Below are 18,352 nucleotides of genomic sequence, written 5' to 3' on the forward strand. Positions count from 1 at the left end.
AACCAGCTAAGTCCATGCAGCAAAAGGAACACTGTTGTGTTTACTTGCTACTCTGAAATCCTGTCATTGCCACTGTAACGATGGACAAAACATGATAAAAACTTGCAGCTCTGCAAATGAAAGCACACATCATCATTCATCTTGAAAACATATGATTCAACTCGCGTCTTCAGATTGGTTCTTCTGTGGACTGTGGACAAAGGTTTAGAGGTTTCTGCCAAGGTTTCTATATTTCTGAATAGGCTGAGGCTGGGATTTAAGCGGATTTGAAGCGAAAGTATTTGATGAACATATACTATGAGCGGAGAGCATTCGCTCAATATCATCTCATTTTTAACAGAGGTGGTGTTTAGCTGCTTTTGCATCTGAACTCTTCATATTATTCTTTAATAATAATAATATAATATACTGTACCTACTGCTGTAGATGCTGTTAATATGAACCAAACAACAAAAGAAAAACAGAAAAACGTCCTAACAACTGCATAGCAACATCCTGGAAACCATCCAAACATCCTAGCAGCTGCATAGCAACATCCTGGAAACCTCCTAAACACCCTAGCAACTGCGTAGTTACATCCTGGAAATTCTTTAATAATAATAATAATAATAATATAATATACTGTACCTACTGCCATATTTGCTGTTAATATGAACCAAACAACAAAAGAAAAACAGAAAAACATCCTAGCAACTGCATAGCAACATCCTGGAAACCATCCAAACATCCTAGCAGCTGCATAGCAACATCCTGGAAACCTCCTAAACACCCTAGCAACTGCGTAGTTACATCCTGGAAACCACCCAAACATCCTAGCAACTGCATAGCAACATCCTGGAAACCACCCAAAAACCCTAGCAATCGCATAGCAACATCCTGGAAACCATCCAAAACACCCTAACAATGACATAGAAACACCCTGGAAACCACCCAAACACTATAGCAACTGCATAGTAACATTCTGGAAACCACCCAAACATCCTAGCAACTGCATAGCAACATCCTGGAAACCAGCCATATACCCTAGCAAGTGCATAGCAACATCCTGGAAACCACCCAAAACACCCTAACAATGACATAGAAACACCCTGGAAACCACCCAAACACTATAGCAACTGCATAGTAACATTCTGGAACCACCCAAACACCCTAGCAATCACATGGCAACATCCTGGAAACCGCCCAAACGTCTTAGCAACTGAATAGCAACATCCTGAAAACCACCCAAACATCCTAGCAACTGCATAGCAACATCCTGGAAACCTCCTAAACACCCTAGCAACTGCATAGTAACATCCTGGAAACCACCCAAACACTCTAACAATGACATAGAAACATCCTGGAAACCACCCAAACACTCTAACAATGACATAGAAACACTCTGGAAACCACCCAAACACCATATCAACTGCATATTAACATCCTGGAAACCTCCTAAACACCCTAGCAACTGCATAGTAACATCCTGGGAACCACCCAAGCTCCCTAGCAACCACATAGTAGCACTCTAAAATCATCCCAGCATTGTGGATGACAGCTGTTGCACAACTACACTGGTGTAAAAATGTCATGGTGGTTTTCCAGCAGTAGCTGTTGTATTTTATGATTCACACGTACGGCGTGAGAGAGTTCAGGGTGTGTTGAGAGGGTTGAGCGCCTGAGGCAGTCCTCATGGCTCTATAGTATGACTGATTTATGTAGCAGAAGCTCTAATGGAGAGTTCTGAAGGTCCAGTAAATGTCTCTCTCCCTGCTTGTATCCTGTGATTTATGCCGCTCAGTAATCAATGAGATTGATATCCCCCCGACACTCCATCTTGTATGTCATATAGAGGGAATTTCCCAGTCTTTTAACAGGGAAGGAGAATCTATAAGCAGCAGCAGTGTTTTTCATGGAAAAAAGTAGCAGTTTTCCCTGCAGAAGCTTTTGGCCACTTTACAGTCTCACAGTAAGTCATTTTAGTGTGTCATTAAGCTGCTGTAGGAACAAACACTGTCTTTGTTCAGTTCTAAAAGTGACAATGTGACAATATTCACAATGATTTTGATGCCAATATCAAATTAAGCAACATGAATCATTTTTGAGTTCATTGTTGTCTAGTTCTCAGTGGGACTGGATTATGAGACTAAATGTTGACTTTAAGTGTTGTTTTATGTGTTTTTGAGTAAAGGGAAAGACTTGGTGTATCGATGTTCTGTTATACTTGAGATTTAGAAGAGTTTCTGTGATGTTGGTATTTTGTGGTTTCTGTCATGCTAAACAGTGGAGCTTGTGTTTAGGTTGAGGACGTTGCTCATTCCATATATTACTGTACATTTAGTAAAATAATTTATATTTAGCAAGCTAACATGCCATTGCCAGCTTATAGTTAACTGAAGGATATTCAGTTGAGTTCATTTGATAATTTATTGGGCTTTATTGAATTCAAACAGAGCCCTGTTTGGTACTATTGCTCTAGTTAAACAATAGGTTTAGGTGTGCTGTTACTTTACTAAGTAATCAGACACATAATTTTTATCCAAGTGGATCATAAAAAAGAAGCAGCACCCTAGCAACCACATAGCAACACCCTGAACATCATCGCAATATCCTGAAAACCACCCAAACATCATAGCAACATCCTGGAAACCACCCAAACACCTTAACAACAACCTGCGAAGCACCAAAACACCCTAGCAAATGCATAGCAACATCATAGAAACCACCTAAAGATCATAGCAACACCCTAGCAACAACTTTCAAAGCACCAAAACACTCTAGCAAACGCATAGCCAACATCCTGGAAACCTCCCAAAACACCCTAGCAATTGCATAAGAAAAACCACCCAAAACACCCAAACAAATCACATAGCAACACCCAAACACACTAGCAACTACATACAGTAGCAACATCTTGGATACCACCCAAAGATCATAGCAAGACCCTAGATACAACCTAGAAACCACCCAAACACCCTAGCAAAAACATAGCAACATCCTGGAAACCACCCAAACACCCTAGCAATCGCATAGCAACACCCAAACACACTAGCAACCATGTAGCAACATCTTGGAAACCACTCAAAACAACCTAGCAATCGCATGGCTACAAAATACTCTAGAAACTTCATAGCAACATCCTGAAAACCACCCAAACACCCTAGCAATTGCATAGCAACACCCAAACACACTAACAACCACATAGCAAAATCTTGGAAACCACCCAAACATCCTAGCAATCGCATAGCAACATCCTGGATACCATCCAAAGATCATAGCAACACACTAGACACAACCTAGAAACCACTCAAAACACCCTAGCAATCGCATGGCAACAAAATACCCAAGCAACTGCATAGCAACATCCTGAAAACCACCCTAACACCCTAGCAATCGCATAGCAACACCCAAACACACTAGCAACTACATACAGTAGCAACATCTTGGATACCACCCAAAGATCATAGCAAGACCCTAGATACAACCTAGAAACCACCCAAACACCCTAGCAAAAACATAGCAACATCCTGGAAACCACCCAAACTCCCTAGCAATCGCATAGCAACACCCAAACACACTAGCAACCATGTAGCAACATCTTGGAAACCACTCAAAACAACCTAGCAATCGCATGGCTACAAAATACCCTAGAAACTTCATAGCAACATCCTGAAAACCACCCAAACACCCTAGCAATCGCATAGCAACACCCAAACACACTAACAACCACATAGCAAAATCTTGGAAACCACCCAAACATCCTAGCAATCGCATAGCAACATCCTGGATACCATCCAAAGATCATAGCAACACCCTAGACACAACCTAGAAACCACCAACACACACTAGTAACCATATAGCAACAACCTGGAAACCACTCAAACACCCTAACAATCACATAGCAACATCTTAGAAACCACTCAAAACACCCTAGCAATCGCATGGCAACAAAATACCCAAGCAACTGCATAGCAACATCCTGAAAACCACCCAAACACCCTAGCAATCGCATAGCAACACCCAAACACACTAGCAACTACATACAGTAGCAACATATTGGAAACTACTCAAAACACCCTAGCAAAAAAAACACAGCAACATCCTGGATACCACCCAAAGATTATAGCAATCGCATGGCAACAAAATACCCTAGCAACTGCATAGCAACATCCTGAAAACCACCCAAACATCATGAACAAATGATTTTTTTTAATGTACACACCTGTGATGAACATCAGTTTAATTTTCTATTAATGCAGCGAGTTGCAACATTACTCGACATCTGTAAACAAACTGTTTTGATCTTCTTCCTCATCTTGATTTGTTTGGTTCACCTTCTTCATCAATCTTGTGTGTAAATCAGTCCGGATAGTTGTGCAAATATATAAATCAAATCTCTACAGTTGGTTTGTGCCATATTTCCCATCTTACCACTCCGCTTTAGTTCAGTATCTGCCATAAAGTGTGTGTTTGTACATTCTCATTTTTGAGGGGTTTGATCGCACTCAGAAAAGTGCCAACATTATGAAAATATTAAAGTGGAAACCTCCTGCCAGGACAAAAGGAAATGTGAAACACGTGTGTGTGGCATCGTTCCCTGTGAACATGCAAACGTCATGTGTGTGAGAGAGATAGAGGCCACAATCACCATCTGCTTCTCCACTCTAGTGCTGCATGTGATGTTGAAGATGAATGTTTAGAAAGACGTTTAGCTCCATGACAGTCAAACACAGCGGGCGGACGAATCTCACGGAGAAAGATTTCACCAGAAATTATATTTTGCATTAAAAAAAATTCAAAAATCAGTCTCATACAGTAATGATTACTGAAAAATGCATGAATTTAAGGGTTAGTTCGCCAAAAAATGAAAATTCTGTCATTAATTACTCACCCTCATGTCGTTCCAAACAACTAAGACTTTCGTTCATCTTCAGAACACAAATGAAGATATTTTTGATGAAATCTGACACATACTACATAACACACGAGAATGAACCTCATTGGTTCTCGCACGTCAAGCAAACATGCTTGAGCTTCTGTTTACCGCAACTGATGTGTGCAATGATGAATATTTATGTGAATAAAGTATAAATTAAATCTGCTCATCAAATAAAGTGATCATGTCTCTTCAGAAAATTTGGACTATACTGCTCAATTCATATGGATTAGTTTTACAATCTCTTTGAGAACGTTTTGAAGCGTCAAAGTTTCAGTTGCATAGACTATCTATGGAGGGACAGAAAGCTCTCAGATTTCATCAAAAAGATCATTTGTGTTCCGAAGAATCTTACGGCTTTGGAACGACATGAGGGTGAGTAAATGATGACTGAACTTTCATTAAATACTACTATGCAATTTACAAAATACCCCTATAACTCATAGCTAAATGATATGATTTATGCAAATTTGTTTAATTGTCATGAAAAAAATTGTGATGATGCAGAAATAGTTTTTTCTTTATCAAAAATGTTATATTTTTTTATTGTGATGTTGAAGTGAAATATGGACATGTTCTCATGTTTGGTAAGATCTTCTTTCAGAGATCATGAGCACATAGTTAAAACAACATTCCCATAGTGCATCTGTGTGCGGGTCAGCGGCCAATCACGCTCTGGAATGTGCAGTCTTGAGTGGAGCTCTGAAGCTTTACTTACGCAAGACAAAACCATCACAAAAGCGCCCCCCTCCACAAACCTCTTAAAGAACACATCAGGCAGAAATGAAAGTCCTGTCATTTACTCACCTTCATGTGTTTTTTCAGCGGAAGAGCCGCTGCTTAGAATTAAAATGAACAGCGCTTTATTCTGTCAAGCTCCACTGTTGTCCATACGGCTCACGCACTATAATCTGAGGTCATACGATGCTGTGTGAGGGACAGACTGAAATATTATTATATATATATTATGTGAAAATGCATCATGTCAGGTTTGCCATCAATGCAAATGCAAAGAGCCGACTTCTGCGATCTGCATATTTTTCTGTATTTCTGCTTAAACACTGGATGACAGGGTTGCAAGCTTTTTAAAAAAAAAAAAAAAAAAAAAAAAAGTTTTTTCCAAAATAACCCATGTTAAGTGCAGACTGATTTCAAATACTGTGGTTTGCGGAGCTGGGTTTTGTTTTGTTTTCTTTTTTTCTGTCCATGTCAGACCTGTTTGTCCATCCAATTCCAGCAGCTTCTGGTTTGACAGCCAACTCTTCTTGTTTCCGTATCTGTGCGGTTTACTATACATTCAGTATGAATTAACCAGGACACCCAAATTCTTCCCGTATCTGCTGTGATGAACCGAGCTGTTGTAGACACAGCTGATGATCGTTTCAGCTGGAGGAGAACGTGATGATATTTATTATAGAGTTAATCCTCCCGGATCTCCATTGACAAGAGCCGGTAATCCTCACTTATTTATTATGATTAACTGAGGACATTTATGTAACGTCAGTTGTGTGCCGTTTAAGGCTTTATTCTGATTGATCCAAATTTAATCTTTAACCCGGGAGCAACCGCTAACTCAAACAACGTGTTCCGAGAACGAGGAAACTGTACGAGAAATACATCCAGCAGAAATCATGGATGGATGAATGTAAAATGATATGATAAAATCAACTGACAACAAATAATGACTTAAATGTGGGTCTGATTTCAAGTCAACTTCTGACTCAACCAGTTGCATGAGTTTCTGTTTGAGTGTTTGTGAAAGCTGTTATTCTTTTTGCAGCTCTGTTTGGTGATTCTAGAGTAGCAGAACTTGAGTTTTAACAAGCTGTTTAGTTGAAAGGGTTAATCCACTGACCTCACTATAAAGCTGTCACTAGTGCACTTCGTGGTCATAGAAAAACATAGTTTATTGGCTTTCATAGCACACATTCTGTTTGGAGTTGAAGTTGTCGAGGTCATTCAAATGAAAATGGAAAGCGCTGTCGTGCTTCAGTCGCGATGGCAACAGAACAGTCCTGGCCGTAACACGGCATTCCTGCTCTTTTAATGACTGGAAACTTTTCAATGCTCTTTAAATCCTTCAGGGAACTAATTTTTAATTAAATTTGCACTTTTAAGAAAATGGAAAATAATCCAAGTGTGTTCATTAAAGCATTTGGAAATCTTTTCTAAGACGTACAAACACTAGCAGACGCATAAAGAGCCGTATTAAAATGTCAGCTCGGCTGTGTGCCGTTTAATGGCGGTCTGACGCACTTCATTACACGCTTTTGGACGTGACGAGGCCTCTGTTGGGCGGTGAGGTCAGAGGTCACCATCCACCAGCCTGCCCAGAAGGGGCCCGTCTGCTTGGCCGGCTCTCTGAGGACTGTGGGAGCCCGGCTTTGCATTGTGCTTGCTAAATCAGTCGGAGACGCTCTTAAACACATCTGACATTCTCCTGCTCGCAGAGGAACCTGACACACACACACACCACAGAGATTTTAACTTTTTCTGCTCGCAAGGATGTCATTTGATGGTTTTTTGTGACTGATAGTCTAAAGAATTTTGACAAATTACAATCTAAACAGCAGCACGATCAGCATTAACACCTTAAAGCTAAAGTGTGTATTTTTTCTGCCTCACTAGCGCCACCGCATGGAATTGCAAAATGATTGTTTTCAAACATGTTTCCTGAAGACTTCCTGGTAAAAAGTGATTTCCTGCATGTCAGTGTTGTTTACTAAAACTAATGCTATTAAAAACCATTTTAATTCATTCAAATAAAGCTGAAATAAAATATAAATATTAAATTTAAAAAAATTAACTTAAAAAAAAAACTTTAAATAAAATGAAGTTGAAATGAAATGAGTTGAAGTTCAAAATTATTAAAACTAAAATAAAAAAAATAAATAAAAAAACTAATATAAATGACAAAAGCACAACAAAATGACTAAAATTTAAAGATATAAAATATGAAAAGATGAAAATATAAAGATAAAAGTTCATTAAAAATAGTATATAATTAATACTAAAATAACATTAATAACAATTAATATTTTGAAGACTGTTTCACTATTTTTAATCAATAATAATAGATTATTTGAAATATTATTAAATTATTATGAATTTATTATTGAAAATATCTTTTTAAGAATTTCAGCTTTTATTTGTTTCATTATTATTATTATTTAATCTTAGGGCAGTTGTACCACTCTGACATTTTTACTTAATACTCAACAAAAATTGAGATATTGAAAATAATTATAAATGAGTTGATCATAGAAGAGGTGTATTGAATTCTTTGTCTGTATAAATTGCATTTTTAATGTATTTTTTAATAAATAAGTCTTGACACTATAAAATGAGCATCACATCTTTGATCCGAGTGTAGATAGACAACAGAAGCAGGTCTTTTGAGCAGGACGGCTGATTCACTTGTTCAACATTTAATGAATTAGTTTGAGAGTTAAAGAGAATATTCAATAGATGACCATTTCTGACTGTCTAACGCCCTTTCTAGTCTGTTGAGACGAGATGTAATTGAGCAAGTACATGTACTTTGACATTTTACATGAACATACAAGTGAAAGAATGTTGTGATTAAAAATTTTTTGCTATCTTTATATATGATACTAAGAGGCATGACCCAAATGTTTTATCACTAGTTATTTCATCCTTCTTTAACCCCTTAAATGTTTCTGAATGAAGACATGCACCAGTTTGATGCCATAATTAAAGTCATAATAGTAAAGAACCAAGTCTCATCCAATTTAACCCTCTGTGGTCAAAACAGACCGAAGACAATAAGCGTAACATTTTTTTAAAATCGTATTAATGTACTATATTTTGTTTCAATAATATTTATTCTTTATTATTTTGTATTTTGAAAGGATTTCATGGTACTAGACAATATTCACTTGTAAATTATGCACAATCTTTCAATATAAAATAATATTAGAAAAATAAAATATTACACATCATATTATTGCCAATTATTGTGCAGGAAGGTTTCTTCAAGTTCTTCTGGATTTCGTTTGTCTCAGTTTCATCTATTTCTTCATGAAATCACAGATGGATTCGATGATGGTGAGATCAGATCTCAGTGTGGAGCACCAGCTGTTGTCAGACTTATTGTGCATTCAAAAGTCTCACTGGATTATTACAATTAATGGCAAAATGAATGTTTGGAAATGTGAACTGATATTTCCTACTGACACATACTGGCTTAAAACCCTTTTTGGGGGGTGAAAATACTGACATGCATAAGACTTTTGCACATACTGTATATTTAGAGATTGTCAAAGACTACTTCATCATGGCTCATTCATTTCCTGTTGTGGTCTTTTTTTTGACTGTGAACAGAACAGGTGTGACTATTTTGTAAGACCATTTAGCTTTATTTAATCATGTCCATGATTTTTTGTGTGTGTTCATATAGCAAGTGCCTAAAAAAAAAAAGTACAATGTTTTGACGAAAACCACCCAAAGATTAAGGTTAGAAACTCTTCAGAAATACGCAGGTCAAAGCATTGCAGTTGCGGTCCTGTTGCGTTTACTTAATATGCATTCTTGTGACATTTGGCTGGGCGATATGGTAAAAAAAAATCCATATGTTGATATTTATCACGATATTAATTTCAATTAGTGCAGCAAGAAATGCATTGCACATATTTCTTAGACTTCAAGAATGAATGTATAACTTGAAATCCCTTTTATTTATTTATTTGATTCATGATTTAATACTTATTTAGCAACAAAAATGGTAATGAAATGAATTCATAAAACTTAAAAAGTTTTATAAAATATAAAATCTTTTAAGATGTAATCAAGTGAAAATATAACAATTAATTTGCAACAAAACATTTTTATTAACAGAACTTTTATACTGTTTAAATTAAAACATGGATGAAAAAATATCTTGGTTGTATGATATTTCTTTAATAATAATAATAATAATTTCTTTGAGAAAATGATTTTGCAACATGCACCTGATTGTCTACACTGAAAAATAGTCTTTGAAACCATTTTCACTTAGAAATTACAAAGAAACGGCAAGTAACACATTGAATTAAAACATAGAAACACTGAAGTAGTATTTTCTTGTAAGTGTACTCCAATAATCTTTCTTTTACAATCATAATGAACACTGGAAAAATAATTAGGCGTAGGATTTACTTTGAAACAGTTTTCACTCAGAAATTGCTAGTAGATTTGACAAATAATTCCAAAGATACAGCGAGAAACACATTGAATTAAATATGAAATTTTGAAGTAGAAAGACTGAAATAGTATTTTCTTGTAAAACGTACTCCAATAAACTTTATGTACAACTTAAAAAAAAAAAAAATGTATTTTTAAAAAATACAGTGTAGATGTAAACTGAATATTGAAAATTTCTCAAAAAGTTATTATCGATATTGTTGATAACTATTTATTTATGGCCCAACCCTCAGTGAATGTAGTTGGGTGGGTTTGAGGAGGACAGTGTGTTCCTGAGCTGGACAAGTTTAGTCAGTTTCCTCTTCCACACACACACACACATGTGCGCTGGGCTCTTGATAAAGGCAGCGTCCTTCCATGATCTCTGATTTCTGGCACACACACTTGCAAATCCTCCAGGAATGGTTTTCCAAAGACATGGATTGAAATCAAGTGGGGGAAGGGCAACACAGAAAGGAAGAAAATTCAAAATGAGAGAATAAGAAAGGAAGAGGGAATAACAGACTGCCAGAGAGAGAGAGAGAGAGAGAGAGAGAGAGAGAGGTCGGACACACAGAGATGCATGCATTATTTATTAGCAGTATGGTCAATGGGGAAAAAAGAGGAAGATTAGCAGAGAAACAAGCGAGCCGGATCTTCCCTTCCTCGCACACACTCTTTCGTCTGCATCCCATCATCCTCCTAACCAGCATTGTGAAGCTGCTTTAAAAATGTAGTTTATCGAAATACATTATTTACTCTAGTTGATGTGAGACACCAGAGGTATAGGGTATAAAAAGATCTCATACTTTCTACAATTGATTGATTATGATAAGAATTGCAAATATTTTTTATATTACAAGTTTTCTGAAGTGTTTAAAGATGCAAATGAGGCATTATCTAATTAAATATGCACTCATTTGCATAAATTTCCAGAACAGAAATCTTAACATTAAAAAAGCCAGTTTCATTTTGTTGAAGGTTTTTACATAGGGGATATCACATCTCTCTTTTAATCAATCCATAAATGAGAATATACTGCCAACGGCCAGAAAATAAATCCATTTCACCATTCACATTTTTAGTCAGAAAATGTTCTGTAAACCAGGTGAATAATGAATGTATGAACAAATCTTCAGAATATAGACAAAACTGTAAAGTTTGGTGTATGTAAGGCTGCTGAAGTGGAGATTTCTGACTCACTGCCTACGCTCTAAAAAGTAATTCAGGCAGTGGCGTAACTTTGTATTAAAAAGTGGGTGGGACTGGAATGTGTGTGGTGGTGGTGTATTGTAATTGTATTTTATTGACATAGACCTCAAGTTTAATTTGATAGTATCCTTACATCTACTATAATCCAATATATTGTTAGTCTCGAGAGTATTTACAATAGTACAATAGTCCACATCTATCATTAGATTGTCCTGATAGACTAGTGGTAGAATTTTCGTTCAGCGTGCTAAAGGTTCTGGGTTCTAATCCAACCTCGTATCATTTATTTTATTTTATTTTATTTTCTCATTAAAACCAAAAATATTTATCAGTGATTGTATATCAAGAGCAGGGAGATGTTTATGTGCATTTTGTTTTGTGATTTCACCGGAAAGAATAGAGAGTCTTGATAAATTGAAGCAGTGTGCATGCGCGCCAAGAGAACACTGTTGCACCACTGATAACAGCGGCAATGAGCACGGTTGCAAGTTAAAAATTCAATTTTTTTTTTTTTTTTTTTAATTAAACCTTTTAAGTTGCAAACGTTATTTCAGAGAGTTCTGTTTACATAATAACGTAGATCATTACATCAACTTAATATTGTCTGTAATTTGAACTCAAACTTCTGCAATTTTTTTTAAAATAGGTTGTAGTAACTTAATGAAATTGTTTTGATAACTTAGGAAATTAGGCAGTGGATTTCTAGTTCCCTGCATGCTTTGCATAGGAGAATAAATATTGAAATTAAAGGAACACTCCACTTTTTTTGAAAATAGGCTAATCTTCCAACTCCCCTAGAGTTAAACAGTTGAGTTTTACCATTTTCGAATCCATTCAGCCGATCTCCGGGTCTGGCAGTACAACTTTTAGCATAGCTTAGCATAGTTCATAGTTCAAAGTTCCTTGATTATTACGCTGGATTCAAATGGATTCGAAAATGGTAAAACTCAACTGTTTAACTCTATGGGAGATGGAAAATTAGCCTATTTTCAAAAAAAGTGGATGCAATGACTGCACTATAATGACAGTGACAAGTAATATCTTACTTGTTCATTAAATATGCATGTTAAATAAGTTATGTTAGCATGTGCTATGATAGCTGTTGATTTGAACTGAAATATATAAGATTAAGATTTGTTCCAGGGCTACAAATCAGGTAGTTGGTGCGACTTAATTTTTTTGAGTAATCAACTTAAAAAATAGTGTTTATGCTACAAATTATTAAGTTCCTCTAGCTCAATGTAGCTTGTTGGTTGAACGTAAATTCACTCAAATTTGTCATAACTCAAAAAAATGTATGCAAATTGTTTCGTTTTTTTGTTGTTGTTGTTGTTGTTGTTGTTGTTGAGCAAACACGTTATTGTACTAAAAGTGCACTGTCGCTGATCAGGACTGTCTGTTTTTTCTTTTGCAGGTTGGCGCTGTCAGCTGTCAAGATGGAAAAAGTACAAAGATGGGAATGACTCTTCATGTTTATTTAAATTATTTCATTTCCAGCTGATTTGACGTCCATGTGGAACTGAGAGCAAACGAGGCAGCGTGAATCCAGTCAAATCTGAGGTTTACCGTCAGGAATGTTGCGTAACATTCTCACATCGACAGCATGCGAACGACGTTCGGTAACATCAGACTTCAAAAGGCAATTAATACGAACTGTTTGTGTATGTAGCTACCTAGGTACGAATGTATGTATGTTTGTACATTTAAATATACATGTCTATCTAAGAGAACAAACCAAATGCCCTTCCGCGAACAATCACGCATTAACAAGACCAAGCTGGCATTTCGCATTTCCTGCAATCTTCCACATTGTTGGCTACGGCACGATCCAGCTGCGCACCCAATAACGATGACAATAATTCCGACAGTAATAACGATATTGCGGTTGCAGCCTGATGGTGCACATTGACTCACTGCAGGGACTGCGCTAAAGCAATTAACACCATCACTGAACATCATTCGGGCAGATAACTGCGGTACATGAGTCTCGGTTTACGTCTCTGTGTGCGTTTAAATGTGCATTGAGTGTTAAATACAGGCAATATGCTTGCACTGGTGCTACTGTGCATGAGTCAGAAAGACGGTCGCCCACGTTTGGAAATGAATCTCTTTTCGCTGTTCCTTCTGAAGGCCCATGACAATCTTATAATGATTTGCACTCACTAACTGATCATTAAAATTGCCCGAACGATTTTTGCGACATTACTTTGAACTGTTAAAGGATGTTCACACAGGACATGTTCTTGAATTCTTCTGTGCTATTTTTTGGCTTAAATCATATGTCTGTGCAAGATGGACATCTCAGTGCATTAGCGCTGCATTTTTGCATTTTGTAGATGCTTTTATCCAGCTTGCGTTGCATTCAAAGTATACATTTGATCAGTTCGGAATTGAACCCATTACCTTGCCGTTGCTTGCTTTACTGTTTGAGCTACGGAATGCTTTATCTTTAAATTTAATCCATGTCAAGTTATACCCCATAATACGTTAAAATTCTGGGTACGATCATTATGTTCTGGATCAAATTGACCTGAAAATTTTTATTCTTGTGTGCTTTCCCAAAGCTCAAACAGTAGAGCATGCCAACATCATGGGTTCAATTCCCAGCAAAATTTGCATGCATAAACAGATAAGTTACACTTCTTCAAACAAAAGCTTCTGCCAAATGCATACATGTAAATGTAAATACCTCTTCTTTTTTTTTTGTCTATGCACCTGACTTTAACCATGAAATTGGTTTAAAATCGAAAACATCACAATCATAATAGAAATTTTGTATGCATATTCCACAAAACCTCAAAGCGTCGAAACTTTGCAGGCACGTCCAAGACCCTAAATGAGAAATAGTCACTCTATTTTAAGAAAAACAAATTGGTTAACCAGTATTTCTGACATGTGTTGTGGGTAAAATTGACCCAGAATACCATTTCCATTCCACTATATCCAGCTGTTTTTAAATGCAAGAATGTGTTGTGTGTGAACAACCACTTAAAGTTTCAGATTGAAGTGTTGTCGAAGAAGCAAATGCATTTCTCAAGTAGCTTTTCAAGACGAAAGATGACGTTCTGAAGGGCCCTTCCCAAAGTGCACTACTCTCTGATCACAGCAGCGTACAATACTGAGACTGCTCTTCCTGTTAATGTCCGTCCGTTTTGGTTGATGATCAAGTGTGCAACACAATGAGATCATCATCATTTGAGTAAAGTATTTTCTCTTTCTGTCAGTATATTGTAAAATATCAATGTGACTTCTATAAGTGCAAGAGCTAATTGAACAATAGCAATGTTTGGCCCTGCACTGTTAACATGGGATCAAATAAAGAAGTAAAATGAGTTCAGATTTGTACAGTAATGCCATCACCTCGTTTAGAAACAGATTATTTAATAGATCCAAAGCGAATGGAATGTGTGCAGACGTGCATGTCCAGTGTCACATCATCAGTTATTATACAGTACAAATCTAGACACGATCCCTTTTTATTATGCTATTAATATTTGTACTTCTTGAGTCAGCTTTAGTCATAATAGGGTGACTAACGGTCAGAGGACTGGTTAAAGAGCAATGCCGCTTAAAAGGTTGTCGCCTACTGCGAATGCACTTTTCAACATATTTGTGCAACATTCCAGCTTGTAAGGTCACATTTTGCACCTGTAAATATGGTAAGGCCACGTACACACTGCACAACCTAATTATCGTTTGTTTTCGAGTCACTCCTGAATTTGAAATGATTGATACAGTGATAGTGTTGGAGAAAAAAGTTACTTTTAAAAAAGTAACTGAGTTACTTAGTTACTTTTTATGAAAACATGCGTTATGCGTTACTTTCTCTCGCCTGGGCTGGGCTTGCTTGTTTGTTTTTTAATAACAACAACAAAAAAAGGTTCTATTTTTGGCAAATGTTAAGGCCCTTTCACACCAAAAGTGAAATGAATAATCCTCAGGCTGAAAGAAAAGCATATTTACTCCTGTACAGTAGAGGGTGCCGCTCAAACTAACCTTTCAGCTGTGCAGCCATTCTGGATTAAAGAAGAATAGGATACAGGAGAAGTTTTAAATCTAATCAAAGCAAAGACATTGGTTAATAAAGTGAGATTAAATACATAAAGTATATGTGTAATTTAATATAGTTAATTATTACAGGTTTGCATAAAATTCTGAGATTGCATTTCACTGTTTTTAGTCATTTTGAGGAATACTGAATGTTTTCGTGCAAGAAAAAAAAACAATGTTTTCTCATCTGTTTTAGCTGTTTCTAAAGAAATGTTAGGAACTGAACACATACTAACATATTTTTGCTCCCAATTCACTGAAGGAATTATGCAAAGAGTTTTGCACTAAAATACGACAGAGTGAATTCAATGCTTTATATGAAGTGGAGTGACACCCCTAATAATCTGCAGTGTGAACGCGGTCTTATTCAACTCGCCGGTTTATACTTCGAACATCGTCTCATCCATATTCTCAGAGTGACCTGCAGAAACGAAGAGACTGTTTTTATGTTGCAACAACGAGGAGAGCTGCAATTCTGTCAGAAGCCAGCGTAACGGAGCCGCATTAAACCCGTTGCGACATTAATGGATTCCAGCCAGTATTAGCAGCCGAATAATAATTTTTCATGCAACGTGCATGCTTTAAACATGCAAGAGCTCCTTCTACCTTTGTGGCAGTCGCAGCCTTGCATGCAAAACCACATGCTGTATTTTAGGTGGGTAGAGTTTCTCCTTTTTTGTGCTGGGCAAGAAAAACGGATGAGACTTGGGATGGAGAAAATATAAGTAATAACAATATTATTGCACATTTAGCACTGTGACGAACACACAAATCACAAACAAAAAAAGAAGACATCATGTTTGCATAATCATTGGCGCTTGCTTCAAAGTTGGTTATTAAATTGATATATATATAATGTGTAAATCTACCATGAAAAGGGAACAGCTTTAGATTCCCGGTTTGCTCTATTGGACTTGCTATGGAATGTGCTGTCAATACCATGCTATTCTCTGAATCTTTTAATTCATCTGTGAATATTTAATCTTTTTGTAATCTTTGTTATATACTAGGCTGTATATATATGACGAGGGGTCAAGACACCAGTGTGATAGTGCCGCTTCAGCAATCCACGTTCAGGGTCACGAATGCCCCCTTTGACTAATTCATATTCCATATATATACTGGTTGGGAAAAAGGCGTTGAGGTTCGACATGCATCCCGCTGTGCTGAACACTGAATCTGTGTTTTTGCTTCACTTGCCTATATATTTTTTCTTTTTCTTTTTGTAAGATGCACTGAAATAATGCAGAATTTTGACAAGCAGTTCTGGAACCTAGAAGTGTAACTGGTCACTTTATAACAAACGAAACGTAGAATATATTAGAGTAGTAAATGCATTATTTGTTAGAAGCTGTATGTAATGTTATTATGGAAGATGTAATGTCCTTCTGTAAATGTTGTTTATCGTTGTTTTACCTGAAATAAATAAAGTTTATTAACGCTTCAAACCAACCACCGTTTTCACAATCGAACCTCGTAAGTGATGATTTGGAGCTCTCTGCATTGATTTCAATAGAAGATGTGACTAATCTGAACTATTTTGAACTATATTAACGAGCTGAGATTAAAAAGCAATGATATTTGCTTTTGTAGAGCCACAAATGTGTGTGCTTTCAGTTTACAATATTTAAGTCAACAATTCAGAGGAAAAGGTTCACAAACAGACGACATCACACATGCACTCTTTACACATCATCGAGAACCCTAAGGTCCTTGACTCATTTTTAAAGAGCTTTTTATGCCAAAAAAGTTCAATATAAGGAGAAATGTCTTAAATTACTGTATAATAGGGGTTATTAATTTTTTTCTAGTGATAAAGTATGTTTACGAGCTGCTTGATTCATTGAATATCATTTAAATTAAAAATGATTCCATGATGGAACCCCTAAAAGGTTCTATATATGAAGCTCCTGACAGAAGCTTTGAAGGTTCTAAATATAGAACCTTTTCTTCTAAGAGTGACACATTTAAAATGCAATATATCGGGTTATTTGCTCTCAGAGTTGTATTTAAGGTCCAACATGAGCGACAGAACTGGTTCAGCGTTTCATGTTTGTTAATCAGAATGATTATACAGTAAGGCAAAATGAAACATGAAAAATGAATATTTACTCAGGCAAAAGTTGTTTTGTATTCCAGCCAGTATCCAGACTCTTAGTGAAGGCTGTCTTTACATTCCCCTGTCATAGCAAATCATGTTCCTCTCATTTCTCTTACAGACACACACAGTAACCAATAGGGCGACAGCAGTCTGAGCTTCACATTAGGGGCCGTCTCTGTTTTTGTGTACCGCAAGCAGATTGTGTTCACTGACTTTTATATGTATGCAGGTGGTCAGTATAATTATTGTATGTGCGTGTACAGGTAAAAACATTTAACAGCTTGATATCATTTATGCATTTGGCAGACACGTTCATCCGTAGTGTTTTGCACAGCATTCAAAGTATACATTTGATCAGTTCTTTTCGAAACATAGTGGCACGTGTTTTTAAGAGTTATGTGTAAAATGTATCCACATAAATTAGTATGATAACCCATTGATTGAATCATTTCCCAGGCAGAAATTATAACTTGTATTATATTAAAGAAATATTTGTATGAAACTTTTAAATACCTATGCAAGGCTGTCTAATATGATCTAAAATAATCATTTATCCTTGTTAAGATTATGTACCTTAATAGCCATATTCATTTGATGCAAATGAAAACAAACCTGTGTTTGGGATAGACTCACGGTCCGACCAACAATGTTTTCCTAGAGATTTTGTTTATGTATTTTCAATGTCAATAGAGTTAAGCTCAATTTACTTCAAGTTCTGTTCTCATTCTCCAGTTAATTCAATAATATTACTGAATATGTGTCTTTTAAACCCCAGCTGAGCAAGACAAAGGCAACAGTGCAGAATATCTACCATCACGTCCTTGTACGCTTTCGTTTACAGTATACAGTGTATAATGTGAAGTTGCATTTGTCTGACAATACCAATATAGCAG

At 36.4% G+C, this 18,352-nt stretch overlaps 1 protein-coding gene across 4 annotated transcripts in view; it reads left to right on the plus strand.

Annotated features, from left to right (window-relative positions):
• Positions 1 to 15,265, plus strand: part of cdk14 (cyclin-dependent kinase 14) — a 197,208-nt gene extending 181,943 nt beyond the window's left edge. For all 4 annotated transcript variants that reach the window (XR_007179207.1, XM_048153943.1, XM_048153945.1 and 1 more), the window contains one exon: positions 12,723 to 15,265. The gene's annotated coding sequence lies outside the window, so the exon portion shown is untranslated. The remainder of the gene's footprint in view (positions 1 to 12,722) is intronic.
• The last annotated feature ends 3,087 nt before the right edge of the window (positions 15,266 to 18,352 follow it).

The sequence above is a fragment of the Megalobrama amblycephala genome, linkage group LG13 (genome assembly GCF_018812025.1).
Source record: "Megalobrama amblycephala isolate DHTTF-2021 linkage group LG13, ASM1881202v1, whole genome shotgun sequence".
NCBI classification, from domain to species: Eukaryota; Metazoa; Chordata; class Actinopteri; order Cypriniformes; family Xenocyprididae; genus Megalobrama; species Megalobrama amblycephala.